Source organism: Herpailurus yagouaroundi, unplaced genomic scaffold, assembly GCF_014898765.1.
Source record: "Herpailurus yagouaroundi ecotype Mexico unplaced genomic scaffold, PumYag 186, whole genome shotgun sequence".
Classification (NCBI taxonomy): Eukaryota; Metazoa; Chordata; class Mammalia; order Carnivora; family Felidae; genus Herpailurus; species Herpailurus yagouaroundi.
The window spans coordinates 28,239,015-28,258,764 of record NW_024412417.1 but is presented as its reverse complement, the minus strand read 5'-3'; the positions used below and the strand labels follow the sequence as shown (position 1 = coordinate 28,258,764).

The window sequence follows — 19,750 nt, the reverse complement described above, 5'->3', positions numbered from 1 at the left end:
CATACATATGCTAAAATACCTTTATAAAATGCATGTTTAGTAAGGTTTTTAAGTGAATCTTTGCTTTCCTTGGTATCCTACGTTGTAGTTGCTGTTGAGCTATGAACACCTCAACTCAGGTGACCATTTAGAACAGGGTTTGCAAACTTACAAAGGGACAGATGGTAAATGGCTCTGCACTGTTAGAGGGGAGTGTTGCTATCCCCATGTGACTTTGACGAAGTGGATGCATTTCTCTGAGATAGTTAAGTGGTGGACCTGTGGCTGAGTTGCATGTCTGCGTATCCTCACTGCTCCATATCCTTCAGCTGTGCCTCTGCCTCTGGGGGATGCTAGGCATCTCAGCTTCTGACGCTGCACACCCAGTATGATGGAGAACTGTGGAGAGAGGGGTGGGAGGTAGAGGGGTACTTCAAATCATTTTAAAAGAACACTTTTTCTCTTCTCTATAATTATACAAATGAGCACAGTGTATGTTCTATTTGGACATAAGTTGCCAAAAGTTTATAGTTGGAAAGGAAAAAAAATGTAGTAAGTAATCACTTAAAACTACCCTGATTTACTCATACATTGAGAAAGATTTTGTAATGATTGAATTGGAAAAAGAGTATTCCACTATGTAAAAGAAACAAAATGCAAACTGCATAGGCACATCTGTTGTACAGAGATGGAGTATTCACCAATATATCCTGTTCATTCATCTGCCCCTACAACCTATTCTGAAAGCCATGCATGTTCCGTCTCCACTGTCCTCACAGGTCCACATCACCGTCTCCTCTCCCGTGGACCACCTCAGAAGCCCCTTAACTGGCTTCTGCTTCACTCTTGTCCTCCTGCAATCATGCTCCACACAGCAGTATTGAATCAGAGGATGCCATTCACCTGCTAGGCATCCTTAATGATTTTCCATAGCACTTCATGAATTTAAATTTTTACTTATCGTGACTGATAAGACCCTAAGACCTTTGGGCTTTGCTTGCCTTCTCAACTTTGTCACATGGCAGGCTCTCTTCTGGTTAGTTGAGCTCCAGACATACTTATCTTTCTGTTTCCTGAATATACCAAGGTCATTCTGTCTTGAGAGCATTGGTACTTGTCCTCCCTCCTTCTGGTTTCCTCCCCTTCATCATTGCACAGCTGATTCTTTGTCATTTAGGTCCTAGCTCAAAGCTCAAATGTGCCTGTCTAGAGAAGCCTGACCACCCTAACTAAATTAGTTCCCCAGTCACATTCTGACATCACTGTCCTTCATGGAAGTTCTACCTGTCTGAAATCCTCCTGTTTATTTTCTGTGTCTCTAGTAAAATTGAAACACCTTGAGAGCATTGGTCTTGTCTGTCTCATTCCCTGCTATAACATCAGTACCTGCTACACTGTCTAGCACATAATGAAGAATGCATTTTTGATAAACGAATGAATCCGTTGATGTGAGACAGACGTCTCTTGCCTCTGAGTCCTCCTCTCTTTTGCCTCATCGTTAATTCATTATGTTTAGCCTCTCTACAAGCGAACAGAAAGATAAATCTTGCAACATCCTATAGTGGTTGGCCATGTGGGGGGAATAGTTTTCTGAACAGTTTTCTCACTGAGTGATGAGTGAGACCTCATCCGCAGGGTGAGCAATGAATACTTCCATAGCCAATCAACTATTCTTCATCCTCAAAATCTAGATTGTCTCTAAGCCAGAGAAAATAGCTTTTTGCAGTGTGGCAAGCATTCTAAACTTAGATTCTCCAACCTCCATGTCAGGACCCGGTAATCTCTTCTACCTCTAGGCTTGGCCAAGATTTCAGATGGCAAGGTTCTCTCACCCCCACGCATAACTCTCTTTCAGCATCCTCAGTATAAGCATCTGTTGACTCTCCCGATTTCTTACCCTATTTTCTATTCTTTTTTTTTTTTAATTTTTTTAAGTTTATTTATTTGAGAGATGGCGTGAGTGGGCGAGGGGCAGAGAGAGGAGACACAGAATCCAAAACAAGCTCCAGGCTCTGAGCTGTCAACACAGAGCCCGATGCAGAGCTCAAACTCCCAAACCATGAGATCATGACCTGAGCCAAAGTTGGACACTTAACCGACTGAGCCACCCAGGTGCCCCTCTACCCCCATTTTCTTGAAGTCAAAACTGGAAGGAGATGAAAAGCAACAGCTTCTCCTTAAATGATTAAGAACTCTGCCTTAAATTGAAAATCAGACCAACAGGCACCAATAAATACCTAAAACATTATTTTCAGTTCTTAATGAATTAGAAATGGCTTTTAAATGTTGCTTTCACAGGTAACCTTAGACATTTGCTATCATAGTCTACTTGGGTTGCTATAACAAAATATGCCTAGTCCATACTGGGTGGCCTTAAACAGCAGACCTATATCTCTCAGAGTTCCAGAGGCTGGGAAGTCCCAAGATCAAGGTGCCAGCCAGTTGATTCCTGGTGAGAGCCCTCTACCTACCTGGTTTGGAGAAAGATAGCCTTCTGGCTGTGTTCTCACATGTTTGGGAGAGCGTGAGCTCTAGTCTGTCTTCTTCTTAAAGGGACATTAATCCTATGTGGTTCCACCTCATGATCTCATCTAAAACTATGTCTCAAAGCCCCATCACCAAATGCCATCACATTGAGGTTAGGGCTTCAAGATAGGAATTGGGGAGGGCACACAAACATCTGGTCCATAACATATACTAAACATGCATTTTGGCTAAAAGCTAAACAGCTGAGTGTTAAATCATTATTTGGCTGAAGTTGAATATCACCATCATAGAATGAATATCTTGCTGGCATACAAGAATAAACCTGAAATATTAATAAGAATGCCTATTTATTACAACTTAATTAAAATTATACCAAGCAGATTCTGTTAAAAATTGGCATTGTGGTAAGTGGTAATAATTTCTCAGAGCTGTCAGCTCCTGTGGTTTTTATATTGTACATTTATGATACTGAAAATGTGCTCTCTCTCAGCTGAGGTCAGTAATGGAGCAACCTAAGATTTTTGTCAAGCTCTGTCATGACAGGGTCATGCTAATGGTGATATCCCCCCTTCAAGTCATTAAGTTTTCTCCTTCTCCAGTAGTAACTACTAAAATAAAGGCTTCTACTCTTGGGCTTGCCATCTTGGTTGAAAGTCATGAGGCAATTTCATTGAAACAGTCCCATAAACTAAAGCTTTGGGCTATACTTGAAAAAGATGCTTTTTTAAAATTTCAAAATGAAGCTTAATTTTGTTGCTATCGCTTGTGGTTTTTTTAAGCAACGTTTTCACAATATTCATTGTAAAGCAGGATTCTCAACTCAGCAGCCAGAATGGTCTAGTTAATGTGCGAGTCAGATCATGTTCTTCATCAGCTTCCCGTTTTCCTCAAAAGCCAATGTCCTTCAGATGCCCTACCAGGCCCTGCGTGATCTGTCCCCTGGCACGCCACTCATGTCATCTGCTACCACACTAGCAAAAGCTCAGGCTGTTCCTACGTTAAACTGGGCATCTTCCCACCTCAGAGCCTTTGTACTGGCTGTTCCCTCTGCCCACAATTCCTTTTCCTCAGGATGCACAAGCCCTGCTCCTTCATCTCCTTTAAATCCTCGCTGCTCAGCCTTCTCAGTGAGGTTTACATGGGCTCTTCTATCTAAAGAATGAACTTTTTCCCAATGCCCCTGATCCCCTCCCAGCCCCAGTATACCCATCACTTGCTAAAACCGTGTATCATTTCCTTATTATGCACATTATTATCCTACATCACCATCCACCACAGTGTAAACTCCAAGGGCAGGGACCTGTTTTGTTCAGTAATCCCAATGACTGCTAACCATGCCTGGTATGTCCTAGGAGTGCAGCCATTTTTTGTTCACATGAATATTTGTAATAATCGGTATACATTCATCATCTGGCTGATAAACTTTTAATCTTGTATGAAGCAAACCAGGAGAATCTTACTCTAAGCGACATTTTTAGTTTTATCGGAAAGGGAATTTTCATATAGGAACAGTAAACCTAAAGAACACCCCTGTTTGTGTTACTGATGATGCCATGGTGATGAGATATGTAAATAACTTGTAAGATCAAATGATAATAATTGCACACAAGTTTGGGGTTGCCAAAAACACAGTTGAAATGGCATTTGGCTACTTGGCCTGCCAAAAACCAAGGTCAAAGCCAAATCCTAATAGCAGATTTTTGACCAAATGCTACAACCAAAGCTGGACTTAGGCACCTCCTCATTCTTAATATAACTAACCAGTTTAGACCCTAAACATGTCTACCTTCCACACTGTGTAATCTATTTTGGGGGGGGGGGGGGAATCTGACACCAGCCTTTCACATGTTGTAAATACACAAAAAGGGTTAACCCTACAAAGGCCTGGATAATAGTAACCGCTTGCAGGTGGCCAGTACAGGCCAGAACAATAACAAAACAGGAGAGATGAAGATCTCAAAACTTGGATTTGTTATCACACAGACATTCTTATACAGGATATGTGACTTCACTATTTTGATTTATCTTCAAATTACATCGTAAAGCTCGCCAGGCTCTAGGGCCTAGGTCTGATCCCTGTCGTACTACTTACTAGCTATGTTACCTGGGGCTCATTTCTTGACCTCTCTGCTTCAGTGTCTTCATCTACCCAGTAGGGACAATCCTTGTATATACCTCACAGTATGGTTGTTAGAATCACTGCGGTTGATGTATATGGTGCTTAAAACAGCTCCTGGCATATTGTAATCATGATGTAAGTTTGCTACTATTGTTGTTCTTAATATCATCCTCCAGATATTTTGGCCAGATGGATTAGAGAATACTTTTTTTTTTTTTTTTTTTTTTTTTTAGCAGTGGGTTTCAAATTAGGTGCTTATAGCCATATTGGATTTATCAACAAGTTTTGTTTGCCCACACAAACTTAAAGTTCAGATTCAACAGTGGAAAAACCCAGAAATTCTTTATTTAAAAGCTCTAGATTTTCTACTTCTCGAACTTAAAAAACCTGGAAATGATAAGCCTAAATTTATACAAGCTGCAGCTGTCAACTGTTGCCCCTTTTAGTTTGGTTCTGGCCCTCTTTACTCATTGTGTTTCCAGCTAGGTTTCTCTAAGCAGTTTAGTTTGTGACCCTTGATAAACAGGACCCTGACATAGTATAAAAGTCAGTTAACCTTTTCTTCTTCTGTGAAAATGGCTCTTCTACCCTTAAAAAATGTACAGGTCATTCTATATTCAAAGTATCTATTGGATTCCCTCTCTGGTGATACTATATTGAGCAAGACAGAAGTAGAAACTGGATCTCAAACACATACTTGATGCAAATTCTAATATATATTTGGAAGGAAACCAACTGAGGTCTGAGAAACCGTTAAAAACGTTAAAAATAGCAGCCATGCCCAAAGAAGCAAGAACACTCTTGGGAGCAAGAATGCTTCATGGAGCTAGGTCAGCTTGTGCAAAGACCCTCAAGTACAGAAGATTGCATCCTGCTTAGGAAAGGAGAGAAGACCAGTATGGCAGGTTTACAAATGGCTCCAGAGGATACTGGACCAATTGTGTGATTTTGTCTGAATTTTATACTTAGTGCAATGGAAATCCTTGAAAGGTTTTAGGTAGGTGAGGGACTTAGGAAGAGAAGACTTGAGCTGTTCTTCAGAGTTGATTGGAAGCAAGCAAGCAAGAGTAGAAATGGGGAGACTGGAAAGTGACCATTGAAGTTGATGGCATTGACAGATGGTGGTGTGTGGGTCCAGGGTGGAGTCAATAGAAATGGAGAGAGGTAGGCAAATTTAAGTTCATTTTGAACATAGAATTGGTGAGACATGATTAGATAGATTCATGAGGCAAGGGAGGAATCAAGGATAACTCCTATGTTTCTGGTTGGAGTAGCTAACTGGACATTGGTAAGATAGGGAAAATTGGCAAAGGAGGCTGTTAAAAAGGGGAAGCTTTGGGGGGGGGGAATCAGAAATTTCATTTTGACCGTGTTAATTTTATAATTTCTCAGTTATATCCAGAGAAGATAGCAAGTAGGTTATTAAACTTGGGAATCCAGATTTATGAGGGAGGTCTCAGCCACAGATAGACTGGAGGCCATATCTGTCACATTGTGCATGAGAGAGAGAGAGAGAAAGTATAGAAACCAAGAGTTTCTCCATTGGACCTTATCTCTAGGAGGTGGTATCTCTTTGGCTGCTCTGCTTCTGTTGCTGCTTCTTTGATGGTTATCCTTGACCTCTTGTCATTGCACTTTGAGCTTCAGGGCTAGACTGTTGAGTTTGTAGGGTAATGGTAGCAGAATAAAAGGCCTTTTGTAGAAACACAGCTCCTCCTACTTTTTTCTGTCCAGCCTAATTTTGACCTCTCTCACCCACAGTCATACTTGCCTACTGTTAATGGTTTTAAACTTCTAGTGAAGAGGCTAGTGCATATGGTCAGTATTCAGAAAAGGGGAGGAGTAGGGTTGTTGGGGATGAGCTGCTGATACAGTTTTTAGGCTTTAAGGCTTACTAACTTTGCATATGGATGTGAGAGTGTGTTTGCTTTTACCAGTGCTGTCATGGGAGAGGACACTTGTGTTTGTTCACACTATCTGCTTCTCTCCTGTGCTCGTGGAAGTCTGCACTTCCCACTTTCTTAAACTGACTAGTTCTAGACATTGGCCTTTGAGAGAAAGCAACCTGTACTAAAAGCAGCAAAACCCTGGTACAAACTTCCAACTCCCTCTTTTCTTTTGGGGGAGTATGGTGGCTGCATGTTCAGATAGCAGAGCACAGAGTCAAAAGAACTTTGATCACTAAGTCAATGGAGGACAGCTACTCAGGAGCTGAATTGTAGCTGACTTTCTGTAGAAGCAAGAAATAAACTTGTGTCCTGAGGTTTTGAGGGATGTTTCTTACTGCAGCAGAAGCGTAGCCTAACCAGGTCAATCTAGGTGACATCTGGAACAATGCAGTAATGCTTGCTCAAAACATAAGCTACTCAAGGGCAGGCATCTTGCTGAACCTCAGGCCAAATTCAACCCCCCAACAAAGATGGGTGTGCTTAATGATTACTTACAAGTCAGTATTGATCATAACTTTCTTTTTAACAGAGTCTATCAGTGTTCTTTTTACTCTCAACTAGTGAACTAAAATTAAATCTCTATTTGAAGATTTTCAAGCTCTTCTCCTGGGTCCCAGTGATTGCTACCAATATAGAGACATTCTGGGGCATGTGTATCCCTAGTGCCCCATTTTGTGTTTATATGTAATTGACAGCAATTAGCCACCATTTCCTTCTCATTTTGATGCTGTGATTTCCTTTCATGTGGTTCTTGCTTTCTTCTAGCATGTGTCACAAAATGCTCAGTGCTTGTAACTGGCCTGAATTGTTGGGCTTAAAAGGTAGAGGTGAGTGTTTTTTCCAATGTCCTGTGGGGGAGGGGCAGGAGCTAATCTGCTTAAGCAATTATTCTGTTTTGGAAAAGCTGACCTATTTTTCCCTCCTGAATGCAAATCTGGGCTGCATCTCTTACTGTTTACACGTTGACTTTCTGAGACACAAGTTCTTCTCCTTGAATGACCTCTTTCTCTCTTGGGCTTACATGGCTAATATTTATCGGCAACATCTGGGGTTTAGTGCAAGGAAGTTATTTACAGCAGTGCTTATTAGTGCACTTCTGTGAGTCATGGGAATTTCTAGCCAGTGCTGCCATTTTGTTGAGGATGGCCCCCAGCGGAGCCCTGAGATTTGCAGCTATTTTTCAGGAAGCAGAAGGCTTGTGTACCTTGATGAAAAGTTAGAGGCTATAGGGGAAAGGAATGGTTACAATTAGAATGGACATTAGGAATTTTGTAATCCCACCCTCTCATTTGACTGATGAGAAACCTGATGGGCAAAGAAGGGAAATGACTTATAGCCGCCTGTAAGAAATAAGTTAGAGATGCAAGCAGGAGTCAGGTTTTTTTTGTTCTCATCGTGCCTTTTCTTTCTTGGGACTTTATTCAATATTTGTCCAGGATGTCTACAGAAAAGAAGCTTTCTTGGATCACAGATGATTACTTCACCATAGATTATTATTCAAAGAAGAAAAATACAAGAAAATCTTAGTTAAATTTGGATTTTTTTTTAATCCCTGACATTTTAAGGTTTCTCCCCCTTCCTTTTAGGGATCTTCTAGGCATCAGCTAGTGAGGGGAACAAGCAGTTGCCTTGAGCTTTGTGCTCTGGGTGTAGATGGTGAGGACTCCTGCTGAGCCTGGAATGGGAAGGACTTACATCTCCAGCCGCTGCTGAGGGACTCCTGAGCTCATGTGTGTTTTCCACTCAGTCTTTTAGAACATGTGTACTAATTGACACCTACCACAGCATATAAAATATGTATGTCAGACTAATGGTTTAAAAAAAAAAAAAAAAGACACTGGTGAACCCACCATCACACTTAGAAAAGTGTGCTCACTTTTAAACTCATCTTCTCTTGCATTCCCTAGAAATGGCTGGCTTCCTTAGCTCCATCTTTTTTGGGTTTTTTTTTTTCCTTGTTTTCTTTCTATATAATGTTATGGACTAAACCTGTGCACATATCCTCTATTTTTAAGATGGCCATGACTCAACAGTCTCTAATTTTTTAACTTCATTCCTCAAATAGAGTGATTTTTCAAGATTGTCATCAATGCTTTTCCAGTCAGTCTCACTGTTGGCCTTTCTGGCAGTGTCTGCAGGTGACAGCCAGATCCTCATCTGCAGGACTGCCTTCTCCCCAGTGCCCCATTTTCAGCTGCCTGGTAGACCGTTCCACTTGGACTTGGTGCGGTTACGTCAAGGGCAGGGTCAAAGAGAACAAAAGAAATCTTTCCCCTTTGACCACCAACCTAATTTATGAAAATCTTTTTAATCTTGAACAAACCTCTGAGGAATAATTTGTGTACCTTCCCTGTATTTATTGCATCATCCATACTTTAATTTCTTGCGATTTGATCTCTGGCTATGTTGCTGAATCTATAGTCTCCCAAGTTATCAATGAGTTGGGTTTTTCTACCTTTATGCGCCTTGCCTCCATGCACATCCTTAGTACTTCTCTGCAATGTTTTACATTGTTGGTCAATTCCTGTTTGTTTTTGGAAATGTACTTCTCTCTTAGTCTATGAAATACAGCTAAAGTGTGGTTTTTGGGGTTTTTTTTTTTTTGCCTTTTTTCTCCCTTTTCCCATCCTTTTTTTTTTTTAATTTTTTTTTTACATTTATTTATTTTTGAGAAACAGAGTGAGACAAAGCATGAGCAGGGGAGGGGCAGAGAGAGAAGGAGACACAGACTCCAGGCTCCAGGCTCTGAGCTGTCAGCACAGAGCCCGACGCAGGGCTCGAACCCACGAACCGTGAGATCATGACCTGAGTTGAAGTCGGACGCTCAACCGACTGAGCCACCCAGGCACCCCGATTCCCATCCTTTTTTTAAGGTTAATTTGTTTTTGAGAGAGAGAGAAAAAAAAAAATTCCAAGCAGGCTCCATACCACCAGCACAGATCCCGATGCAGGGCTCAAAAGCCACCATCTGTGAGATCATGACCTGAGCCCAAGTCAGATGCTTGACCTGAGCCATCCAGGCGCCCCATTTCCCTCCTTTTTTGAATGGCCTCTTTTGTTTTTCTTTAATCTTCAAATGCAGTGATTTGCAAGTCTGTCATAATCCTTCTCTGGTTGGTCTTCCCGTTCCTTTCCTGGGCAGTGTCTCTGCACATGACCACCAGATCCTCCTCTCCAGGCCTGATTCCTTTCTTGAGGCCACCTTCATTTTCCACTGCTGGTGGACAGCTCCGCTTAGACCTCTTGCACAACGTGAGGGAAGGCTGCATCCTTCCTCTAGGAATATAGGGTCCTTTGACACAAAAATCAAGGAGGAAAAGCTTAATGTATACTATATTAAATGGCAGTCCAGCCCATTACTCACAGATTTTGTAATTTTCAAGGAAGGTATTTCTTTTTAGAAATGCTGTACATCTACGTTACTGGATTAACATGACTTCTCTAAAGCATTTCCTTTCATACTGAATTATGGGTACCAATTTCTATATTTATAGACTGAGGAGGAATTAATATCTTTATAGCTTTCTGAACAAAATTTATCAGCTAGTCCCATGACCCATGAACTTTAATACACTAACTTCCTTGATTTTGAGTCAGGTGGAGACTTGCACCTGAGCATTTTGGCTTCTTTCACTAAAGAAGACAGTTTTAGGACAATGATTATATCCCCTAAGTTAAAGTTTGGGATATTTATAAATAGTTTTAATTCACATTTCAAATTGACCCTATGGAGGAACAATGCAGATTTAAACTAAAATACAGAACTGTGCTTTTCTTGAAAATTTTTTCTTATCACATGAATAAGTAAAAGGATTTCCTTGCTATGCATTATCCGATGTTTAAATTTTTTAAATATTGGTCTCAAAATCTCATTTCATTATATGTGTTCTTATAGTTTCACTTTTACTGTAGTTGCTGCTTTTTTTTTTGTCCCTAAACTAGGTGCAGGTTTTAGGGCCTGAGGCTTAGTTTTTGGTAATTTTGCTACAAAATTTCAAATACAAAAAATAGTATGAGTACTAGGAAAAATCACAAAAGTTACAAATTTGAAAGAGCTGGCAAATACCACAACCATCCCAAAGTCCCCCCAAAATCCATTTTTATTAACTGATTGACCTACCTCTGTAATACTTTTTTCCCCTTTATATTTTGACTGCTTGCCGACAGATTGCCTTTCCTAAATCATTGATTTTTATAATATTTTCATAACAAGATTAAAAGGATAATTCAGTCTTTTTTGTAGTATGTTTGAGCAAGATTTCTTGATGGTACTGATATTAGGGTTTATATCATGTGACCTCTCATACAAATGTACTTTCTGGTTATAGGAGTGCTACAGGTTTGAGCCCTAAAATAAGAATTATGATAAATTCTATTTCCTGTGATTCCTAGAAACACAACTTATTTATTTTTTTATAATAGTAGTTGCCAAAGTGTCTATTCCATAGTTACCTTTGACTTGGTGTTTATGAGAACTAGATTCTGAGCTTTCAGGGTTCCATATCTAAATATGAGAAGAATTTTCTAAAAAGTAGCTTCCTGCTTCACTACATCTCAAAGCTTGCTTCCTTCACTGCACAGGAACTTCAGTGCCAAAGGCTGTGGTCTCATAACTGAGTCCCTGCAGGTGGGAGTGGGCACAAAGTATTCTTGGAAGTCATTTCTACATGGACACACCTCCTAATAACTATACATGGAAGTCAAGTAACCATATGGTACCTTATAGACAATATAAATATGTCCCGCTCAACCCAAACAAAATGTGATTCTACTTAAACTTCTCCATAGCTGGATCCCCCAAATGTCTGTGGATACTCCAATACTACCGACATGAGGAAGGTGTGTTCGAGAGTCAGAGTAGAGAGACTGTTACCTTAGTTAAGGTAAGGTAACTAGGGTAACTGTGGATGAGCTACCTTATCTTAGTAAATCTCATAGATTTTAATAAAATATATGATTACCTGATTCAGTTGGTAAAGCCCTTTCCTGGCCCTGAGGAAATGAGAGTCTGGAAGCTTCCCCAACTTAAGTCATAGTACATTTGCCCCTATTTAGCATTAAATGTACGTGATGATTCCTAAAAAGTGTTAGCTTTCTGAATCTTAGCTACTTTAATTCTTTTTATGATGTAGTGCTCTTTGAGATTTAATCTTTAAATTTGTGTTTTAAAGTAAAAATACAGAGAGAGAAATCTCTCTCAATTTAAAATTGAATTAAAAAAAAAAAAAAACACCAGATTTGCTGTACAGAAATTTACTTAAAGGGCATAGTTTTGTGTAATCATTCAATAAGTATGCCACACGAGATTTGCTATGGGCATTACCTATCTATGCAGAGAGGGTTAGGGGAGAGAAGGTTTTTAATCACAGAGAACACTTGTCTACCAGTTGTCACATGCCATGTGCTGCTCCCAGTGCATTTCACGTGTCACCATTTGTAATTCTGGCAGAATTGCACACTGGACAAACTGAATGCCCTCCCGTTAGGAATCTCAAGAAATGCTTGGGGCGCCTGGGTGGCGCAGTCGGTTAAGCATCCGACTTCAGCTCAGGTCCCGATCTCGTGGGATCTCGCGATCTCGCGGTCCGTGAGTTCGAGCCCCGCGTCGGGCTCGCGTCAGGCTCTGGGCTGATGGCTCGGAGCCTGGAGCCTGTTTCCGATTCTGTGTCTCCCTCTCTCTCTGCCCCTCCCCCGTTCATGCTCTGTCTCTCTCTGTCCCAAAAATAAATAAACGTTGAAAAAAAAATTTAAAAAAAAAATCTCAAGAAATGCTAGACAAAATATAACAAATCTTAATGCATGATGGAACTTGTAAGGATGTAAAGGAAGTCTTGCTAAAAATGAGGAGACTAAAAGCCAGGAGGTGAGAATAAGGGAGGGTGCTATGTTACCTTTGTAGACCATTGACATTGAGGTTTTAATACTCGTGTGGAGTTAGAAATGAGACCATGGAAACAGCCACCCCTCCATAAAAGAGGGACTCTCAAAAGGGAGTATTCTGTATTCTTTGGGAGTGAGTGGTCTAAAGAGTCTTCCCATTAGTACAGGAAAGCAAAAGGAAATTTATCTGTCTTAATTTGAGTTTTGGGTAGGGGAAAAAAGGTCTTCCTAGAAGAACTTGAGTTCATGTACTTGATTTCCTGTGAGTTCAGGATTTATAATTCCCATGTTCCATAAGCCAAAGGCTAAGAAATTAATTCCCAAATTAGTTTTGTGCTAGTAATAGCCCTGGGACAAATCCCAGAACAAAAATCTACTCTGAAGGGAGTCTTTTTGAGATATTAGGAAATCAATAAATAGCTCTCCTTTCTTCTTCTCCCTAAATTGGGACCTGACTGAATTATTGAGTCAAGCGGCTCATAGTCAGAATTTCACTTCTATTCCTGATAAATCTGGTTGGGCAAGGTGCAGTATGAGCTTACACATACTTTGCCATCTGACCTGATCAGCGTCTTCATTGAGCTCAACTTCGCAGGTACAGGTCACCCACATGGGACAGACCAAAGATTGTGTATGGTCTGGCAGTTATCCATGTCACTATGTAATGACAGAACAATTCACTAGTAACATATAATGATTCTAAAGTTTCATGCATTTGATAGGATAGCCTCACAATGTATTAAAAAATCACATGAGGAAACTGACAAATTCACAATCATAGAAGAAAGCTTTGACTTCCATTTCTTTGTAATTGATACCCTAAGTTGACCAGCGTTGGAAACGATGTAGAAGGTACAACAACACAATAATCTTGATCTTGGGACAACAATCTCAATAATATTGACACAAAGTAGAATGTTGTACCAAAAATTAAAGAGTATTTGTTCTATTGGTACGTGAAAGCCAGTAAGCTGTAGGTGGCAAATTAAAGGCCGCACATGCTGTATATAACCTGGAGACTGTGTCCTCTACCCTTGCATAGAGAAAGTCTTGAATACGGGAAAGACGACCTTTACAGAAATGGTATAGTATTATTTATAATACCAAAAAAAAATCTAAATATCTGTGAGAAGACCAGGTAAGTTAATTCTGTTGTGTTCATACAAGGAATACTAAATATTGTTTAAAAAGATTGGAATAGAGTCACATAACCCAAAATGGGGAGGTCTCATAAACGTGAGTGACAACCAAATTGTAGAATAATCTACTCAGCATAGGGAGATCTATGTGAATTGTAAAATGTAAAAAAAAAAAATACTGTTTATGGATATATATATATATATATATATATATATATATATAAATAGAAGAGGATGCTGGATTTTATAAACAGTATTAGGATATTTTTTTCCTGTTCATTTTTTTAAAGTGTTTACTTACATTCCAGTTAGTTAACATACAGTACAGTATTAATTTCTGGTGTACAATATAGTGATTCAACACTTCACAACAGTATTGGGATATGAAGATATTATTTTCCGTGGTGGGGTAAACCTGGGGCAAGCGAGGATAACAGGTTTTACCATGGTGCTTTAACTGTGTTTGAAATTTTGTTTGTTTCTAAAAGCTCTGGAGTAACACTAAACATAATTTCAAGATTTTACAAATCTCCGTGAAACCACAAAGACCTCTATAGATCAGCTATGTAAAAAAGTCTGCATACCACTGGAACTCAGATTGTGTGTCAAGACACTCGCAGTTTGGTTCACGATGTGTCCTTGGAGTACAGTGCCCTTTCTGACCTACTGTAGTGTGCTCCTGCCTGAAGACTCATTTTGGATAACATCGTTTTCCATGAAAGCTGCTCTGATGTACCCTAATGCCAATCAATATTAACCTTCCTAAGTGTTCCCTCAGCATTTTGCTATTCCTCTATTACGTCCCTTATGGTCTGCGTGGTTGCATATCACTATGATGTGTGTGTGTTACTAGATTGTGAATTTCTTGAGGACAAACCTGGGGTCTATATTATCCCTAGCTATTAACGTCTTTATACTTACTAGGCTCTGAAAATAACATTAACCAGCTTTATTGACAGTTTCAATTCGACGATTGTTGTACTCTAAAAACTATTCTTTGGTGACAGCCAGAGACACGCACACATACGCATCACTCGCCAGTTGGCAAAGGTAAGTCCTAGGGATGGCCAAATACTGTGACACATGGATGGTATTTACTAGGGAGTCTTAGTCATTCCTGCCACCTAAGTCTTGAAGAAAATCACACAGCATCTGTAACTCCTTTCACCTCACCATGGCCTTATCAGCAATTCTAGAAGATCATGCTTGGGGGCATGGGAGTGACATTCTCGGCTATAGAATGTAAAGGAACAAATGTTGCATCTTGGAGAATATCAAAGAAAAAATACTCTAATTGGAATAGTTTTCCATTAAAAAAAATTTAATGTTCATTTTTGAGAGCAAGCGAGAGAGAGTGTACAGGTGGGGGAGGGGCAGAAAGAGAAGGAGACACAGAATCTAAAACAGGTTCCAGGCTCTGAGCTGTCAGCACAGAGGCCCACGCTGGGCTCAAACTCACAAACCATGAGATCATGACCTGAGCCAAAGTCGGACACTTTACCAACTGAGCCACCCAGGCGCCCTGGAATTGTTTTCCATGTAAACATTTAGCCTTTCCTTATAAAGTGATTGGTAGGTAGATTTTGCCCCACTCCCCATTTTAAAGATGAGAATACAGATGAGCTTAACAGCAAGGACTCCAAATTTAAATTCTTAGGCCTCTTGCTCAGTGTTCTGTCCATAGTTCTTTTACGCTGACCTTTTCTAGTTTCCCATTCTCGGGGTATGATTTCTTCCTTTTCTTCTAAACCAGTGTAGAAATAACTAATGACTAAGGTGTTCGTTGGAAGTCACCAAATATCAGGGACTGGTGATTGTGCCCCCAAATCATTTAAAAAACTCTACTAGTGAGCTGACACAGTGCTCAAGGATCCCATCATACCTTTTACCCAATTTCATGCTGCAGTGAGAAAGCCGCCTCATTGGTTGTGATTAGGCTACTTACAGTATAACTGACATTTTCCTATGGTTTGTTTCTGTTCAGGAAAAGTAATGATAAACACATGGGAGAGCCAGGAACCGGTCTGGACTTCATTGGCACTCTGTTATTTAGTGGCAATGGGGAGATGTACAATGTGATTTACAGAGTAGAAGAGACCTCTTATTTAAACTTTATAGTATTAATATTTTTGAATATTGATTTGGTTGTCAACATGAGCTGTAGAATTCATTCATTTGTTTGATTTGTTAACAAAAGGCTTTATATCTAACATCTCTGTGATTGTGCAGAGGAAGACAAGTTTGTTGTATGTATATCAGTAATACAGAGTGAGGCGCTGGAAGAAATCTGGGCGGCTTCCCTAGGGTTGAGCAAATGAAAAGGAGGAGGAGGACTGTTTTGGGGAAATTTTAGTATATGCCTTCTGGCACCCACTCAAACTGTGAAAGTTGGGTAAGAATATCTGAGTTGTTCTATCAGTGATTTAAACAAAACAAAGAATGGAAACCAAGTGTAAAGATAAACAACATCAGGAAAGGAATTCTTCAGTGTGTACCCGGAGAAAGTTGTAATGGAAACTAATGTATAATTACTTACGTGTGGAGCTACTGTGTTGCTTATTTTGCTTTATTCTCACATTTGCTGTGTTAACAAACAACAGATGAGTGTTAGCTCTTTTGTAGTTATTGAATTACCGGTTATTTGTCTCCCAGATTCCTGATTGGTCATCCCAAGGTGTCACCATTCTCCTGCAGATGCACAGACGTGGAAAAATACGGTTATTAACTAATCTGAGTTCTCCGGAGAAACAGAGCCAAAAGGATATATAGATAGGGATCTAGCTCTGTGTGTTTTGGCTATGTGTCGAGAGACTAGTTCACGAAGTAGCTCGTGTGATTGTGGGGCTGGCAAGTTTGAAATCCACAGGGCAAGGGGCAGGCTGGAAACTCAGTCGTGACTTAAATGTTGAAGTTTTGAGATAGCATTCCTTCTTTGGGAAGCCTCAGTCTTTGTTCCTAAGACCTTTAACTGATTGCATGAGGCCCACTTGCGCTATGGAGGGTGTTTTATTAGGGTTCTCCAAAGAAACAGAACCAATAAGGATGTGTATGTAAGATTACGGAGGCTGAGCAGTCTCAAAATATATGCAGTCAGCAACAAACTGGAGACCCAAGAGAGCTGCTGGTATAGTTCCAGTCCAAAAGCCAGCAGGCCCAGCACCCAAGAAGAGCCAGTATTTTACTTGGAGTCCAAAGGCAGGGGGACACACACACACACACACACACACACACACACACACACACACTGCTGTCTCAACTCAAAGCAGTCAAGTGGAAAAGGTTCCCTTTTACTCAGGAGGTCAGCTTTTTTTGTCTATTCAGGTCTGCAGTTGTTGGCCCACTTTGGGGAGTGCAGTCTACTTTACTCAGTCTATGGATTAAAAAGTTATTCTCATCAAAAACACCCTCCCAGATGTGGGTGGCATCCATGGCCCAGTCAAGTTGTCACACAAAATTAACCATCATGGAGGAGAATCTACTGAAAGTCAACTGATTGAGTGTTTAAAAAAAAAAAAAAAATACTGTCACAGTAACATGTAGATGAGTATCTGACCAAATGATTGGGCACGTAGCCTAGTCGACACATACAATTAATCATCACCTAAGGTGTACTTAACATTCTTTTCGTTATAAAAGTACTGTGACCACATTATAAGTTATTAAGAAGGAGAAAAAGTAATATATCCATTACCCCACCAGAACTTTGTATTTTCTTTGTCTTTTTGGTAAAAGGGTACATTTTAAAGTACCTTGAAAATATTTGCAATACGGTTTTAGATGCTTGAAAGCTTTTATCTCTCATGTTTGTTTCAGTAGTCAGCGCAAAAACACTGTAATGGGAGCTGGGGCTCGGGGTGCCTGTCCCATCCCTACCACTACTGGTTTTATCAGTTAAGAAAGAAACAGAATTCTCCTAAGCCTTGGTTTCCTTATCTGTTCATTAACAGTTTGGGCTTGGCAATCTCCAGTGACCTTTACAGCTTGAATATCTTACTAACCCACGATTTCTTAAAGTGGGGTAAATGTGCCACTGTTACTCTCGGCTGGAGGACTGGAGGTCCTATACAGATGAGAATGCTTATTCAGTAATTAGTGTTTGCTGTATTTGAACAAAAACTACTTAGCACACAAAACCATGGCTTCCTCATTGTTCCTCAGGACAGGGTGAAAACTAGCAAAGGGAAGCATTTTATTTATTTATTTATTTATTTATTTTCAACATTTATTTATTTTTGGGACAGAGAGAGACAGAGCATGAACGGGGGAGGGGCAGAGAGAGAGGGAGACACAGAATCGGAAACAGGCTCCAGGCTCTGAGCCATCAGCCCAGAGCCTGATGCGGGGCTCGAACTCCCGGACCGCGAGATCGTGACCTGGCTGAAGTCGGACGCTTAACCGACTGCGCCACCCAGGCGCCCCAAAGGGAGGCATTTTAAAGAAAAATATTAAGAAAACACATGTTTTAGACCAATATGGAAAACCATTACAAATGAGTTTGGACTGTATGTTAATCTGTGAGTCTACCTTGTACTTAATGTGCTTTCTGCTGCTTTTCCACAGACCCATCAAGACCAGAGTTCTCTTAGCAGAAGGTGGTACAGATGTTCGTTTCACATCTTGCTCAACCTGTGCTGAGTACAACGTGTGCCAAATACTGGCCAGGGGCAAGGATCCTTGGGTAAATGCAGTGTGGCTATATTTGGCCCTTAGTACCTTAGAGTCTCGTGGGGCATCAGAAGTGATGATGACTCACAACCCAGTATCCTATCTGCAGTAATAGAAGTGTGAGTAGGGACCATTTCGGGGGTGATAGAGGAAAGGACACCCTGCCTTCGGGAGGCCAGGTAAAGCCTGAGTATAGTCATTCTTAACGTGGCTGACAAATTGGAGGTGAGCATTCTACATAAAAGGAATAGGATGTCCAGAGGCCTTCAAGAGACTCTTCGGTGTTTTCAGATATTTATTTTGATACAGAACGTGCCTAATACAGAAAGAGCTCTCTCCTCAGTTCCTGGTGGCAAGCCTGAGCTAATCTTTCAGCATTCACGGATTAGATTCTGGAATATGTGCCATCTCTTGCTTATCTGTTACCTGACTTGAGGCTTCTGTTTTTTTATTCTTGAAAAAGTCTCAAGCAGAAGTCTACATGCCCTATGAATATGCTTTTTCAATATGGCCTCTGTCATTTAAAGAAAAAAAAAAGGCAAGAGAAGAAAAATGATTTTTGGTGATCTTGGATGAGGAAAAACTTTGTATCCCTGATGACATGGCTGAGTTTGGTTTTGTGTTTGCTGGGAGCCTACTGTAAAGCAAACCGATGTGGCCTTCTGTTCTGTTCCACGTGCCAGGAGCTTGCTGGGCTGGGTTCCCACTGAGTCTGTGTAATGCATTCCTTCTGTCCCACCCCATATTGCAGATCTGCCGAGGCTGACATCATCACCTTGGATAATAAAGCCATTCCCAAATGTATTACAAGTGGAACTGCCTTAAAGGAGGCCTAGGGGTGGGGGTGCAGAGGGGCTTGCCAATTAGCTCAAAGTTGTAATTTCATTTGCCTTCTTTTAAAAAAAGTCCTCTGTAGAAAGAGCAATTACACGTTTAAATTTGAAGTGTTTTACAAGGCTAATTTATTGCTCCATTGCTGTCTGCCCCGCAAGCGGGTCTGTTCATCTGTTCTTTTGGCAGCCTGCCGGACCGAAGTTTGCTCGCCCTCCCGGTGGGCCTCATCAGGGCACCTTGGGAACTGGTGGGGATCGTATGGACTAAGCGGGTGCGGGCTGCTGGGGGGAATTGTTTGATGCGGTGTTACTCTGGTTGGGAGCAGAGTTGTGCAGTGTTCCTCTTTCTCGGCCAGGGCTGGGGTTTACAGAACCTTTCCCCGTTCCAACCCCTTGCTTTCACAGCTAAATGCTGCTGGTTACTGGTAAAGCCCTATCTTAAACCTTACTTAGTCCAGGAGTTTTCCCTGACCCACCCAAGGCATGGGTGAGTCCCCTTGTTACATTCTCAGACAGCACCCTGTGTTTCTCCCTCAACATACTTGTTGGCAGTTCCTTTCCTGTCCCCTCGCTGCATTGCAGGCTGTGAAGGCAGGGACGATGGCATTTCTCGAGACCTTGCTTCGTGCCAGACCTTGTTCTCAGCTTTTCCATGTCTACAGTGTAGGTCGAGATCCAGTCCTGGAGCTGCGTGGCTCA

At 40.9% G+C, this 19,750-nt stretch overlaps 1 protein-coding gene across 6 annotated transcripts in view; it reads left to right on the top strand.

Moving 5' to 3' along the window:
• The window catches only part of SAMD12 (sterile alpha motif domain containing 12), a 392,536-nt gene that overhangs the window by 47,359 nt on the left and 325,427 nt on the right, over positions 1–19,750 (top strand). The window lies entirely within an intron of this gene.